The sequence below is a fragment of the Pituophis catenifer genome, unplaced genomic scaffold (genome assembly GCF_029215685.1).
Source record: "Pituophis catenifer annectens isolate HBS135680 unplaced genomic scaffold, rPitCat1.0.hap2 SCAF_177, whole genome shotgun sequence".
Classification (NCBI taxonomy): domain Eukaryota; kingdom Metazoa; phylum Chordata; class Lepidosauria; order Squamata; family Colubridae; genus Pituophis; species Pituophis catenifer.
In genome coordinates, this window is record NW_027257057.1 from 45,001 (window position 1) to 47,500 (window position 2,500).

Sequence of the window (2,500 nt, forward strand, 5' to 3'; positions counted from 1 at the left end):
GGGCGGGTCCGGCTTACCGGGGCCCCGGCCGGATCAGCCTTTCTGTTTCCCCCGCCACGATGGATGCACGGGATCCCGGCTCCGGCGCCGCGGGCCTCGGTCGGGGACCTCCGCCTTCGCCTCGGTGCCCCCGCCGGACACCGGGGGTGTCCGCGCCGGGCAGTCTTCCCGGTCTACCGGGGCCCCGGCCGGATCAGCCTTTCTGTTTCCCCCGCCACGATGGATGCACGGGATCCCGGCTCCGGGTCCGCGGGCCTCGGTCGGGGACCTCCGCCGTCGCCTCGGCGCCCCCGCCGGACCCCGGGGGTGCCCGCGACGGGCTGTCGTCCCGGTCTACCGGGGCCCCGGCCGGATCAGCCTCTCTGTTTCCCCCGCCACGATGGATGCACGGGATCCCGGCTCCGGCGCCGCGGGCCTCGGTCGGGGACCTCCGCCTTCGCCTCGGTGCCCACGCCGGACCCCGGGGGTGTCCGCGCCGGGCAGTCTTCCCGGTCTACCGGGGCCCCGGCCGGATCAGCCTTTCTGTTTCCCCCCGCCACGATGGATGCACGGGATCCCGGCTCCGGGTCCGCGGGCCTCGGTCGGGGACCTCCGCCGTCGCCTCGGTGCCCCCGCCGGACCCCGGGGGTGCCCGCGACGGGCAGTCGTCCCGGTCTACCGGGGCCCCGGCCGGATCAGCCTTTCTGTTTCCCCCGCCACGATGGATGCACGGGATCCCGGCTCCGGGTCCGCGGGCCTCGGTCGGGGACCTCCGCCGTCGCCTCGGCGCCCCCGCCGGACCCCGGGGGTGCCCGCGACGGGCTGTCGTCCCGGTCTACCGGGGCCCCGGCCGGATCAGCCTTTCTGTTTCCCCCGCCACGATGGATGCACGGGATCCCGGCTCCGGCGCCGCGGGCCTCGGTCGGGGACCTCCGCCTTCGCCTCGGTGCCCACGCCGGACCCCGGGGGTGTCCGCGCCGGGCAGTCTTCCCGGTCTACCGGGGCCCCGGCCGGATCAGCCTTTCTGTTTCCCCCGCCACGATGGATGCACGGGATCCCGGCTCCGGGTCCGCGGGCCTCGGTCGGGGACCTCCGCCGTCGCCTCGGTGCCCCCGCCGGACCCCGGGGGTGCCCGCGACGGGCAGTCGTCCCGGTCTACCGGGGCCCCGGCCGGATCAGCCTTTCTGTTTCCCCCGCCACGATGGATGCACGGGATCCCGGCTCCGGCGCCGCGGGCCTCGGTCGGGGACCTCCGCCGTCGCCTCGGTGCCCCCGCCGGACCCCGGGGGTGCCCGCGACGGGCAGTCGTCCCGGTCTACCGGGGCCCCGGCCGGATCAGCCTTTCTGTTTCCCCCGCCACGATGGATGCACGGGATCCCGGCTCCGGCGCCGCGGGCCTCGGTCGGGGACCTCCGCCTTCGCCTCGGTGCCCACGCCGGACCCCGGGGGTGTCCGCGCCGGGCAGTCTTCCCGGTCTACCGGGGCCCCGGCCGGATCAGCCTTTCTGTTTCCCCCGCCACGATGGATGCACGGGATCCCGGCTCCGGGTCCGCGGGCCTCGGTCGGGGACCTCCGCCGTCGCCTCGGTGCCCACGCCGGACCCCGGGGGTGCCCGAGACGGGGAGAGGGCCGGGTCTACCGGGACGGCCTCGGGCGGGTCCGGCTTACCGGGGCCCCGGCCGGATCAGCCTTTCTGTTTCCCCCGCCACGATGGATGCACGGGATCCCGGCTCCGGGTCCGCGGGCCTCGGTCGGGGACCTCCGCCGTCGCCTCGGTGCCCCCGCCGGACCCCGGGGGTGCCCGCGACGGGCAGTCGTCCCGGTCTACCGGGGCCCCGGCCGGATCAGCCTTTCTGTTTCCCCCGCCACGATGGATGCACGGGATCCCGGCTCCGGCGCCGCGGGCCTCGGTCGGGGACCTCCGCCGTCCCCTCGGTGCCCACGCCGGCCCCCGGGGGTGTCCGCGCCGGGCAGTCGTCCCGGTCTACCGGGACGGCCTTGGGCGGGTCCGGTTTACCCGGGCCTCGGCCGGCCTAGAGTGTTTCTGTTTCCCCGCCTTGATGGATGTACGGGATCCCGGCGCGGGGGCCCCGGGCCTCGGTCGGGGACCTCCGCCGTCGCCTCGGTGCCCGCGCCGGGGCCCTGGGGTGTCCGTGACGGGCAGCCGTCCCGGTCTACCGGGACGCTCGGGCGGGACCGGTTTACCCGGGCCTCGGCCGGACCGGAGTGTTTCCGTTTTCTGCTTCCCTGCCAGGATGGCTGCGAGGGGTTGATTGAAAGAGCTGGTTTGACGTGAAAAGCTTGACTTCAAGTGAAAAGTTTGTTACAATTTCTGCCATCTTCCTTCCTCCAAAGTTTTGGGTGTAGTTTTCCCAGAGGAACCTCTCGTAGGCCTTTCATTTCTCATCTTAACTTCCCTCATTTATTCCATATTTTCCTTCCTCTTGCCGAATGGCCGAATCCAGTCCATTTCTAGTCAAGGAAATTATTCTTATTTCTTGCTGACCTATTTGCTTTGTGG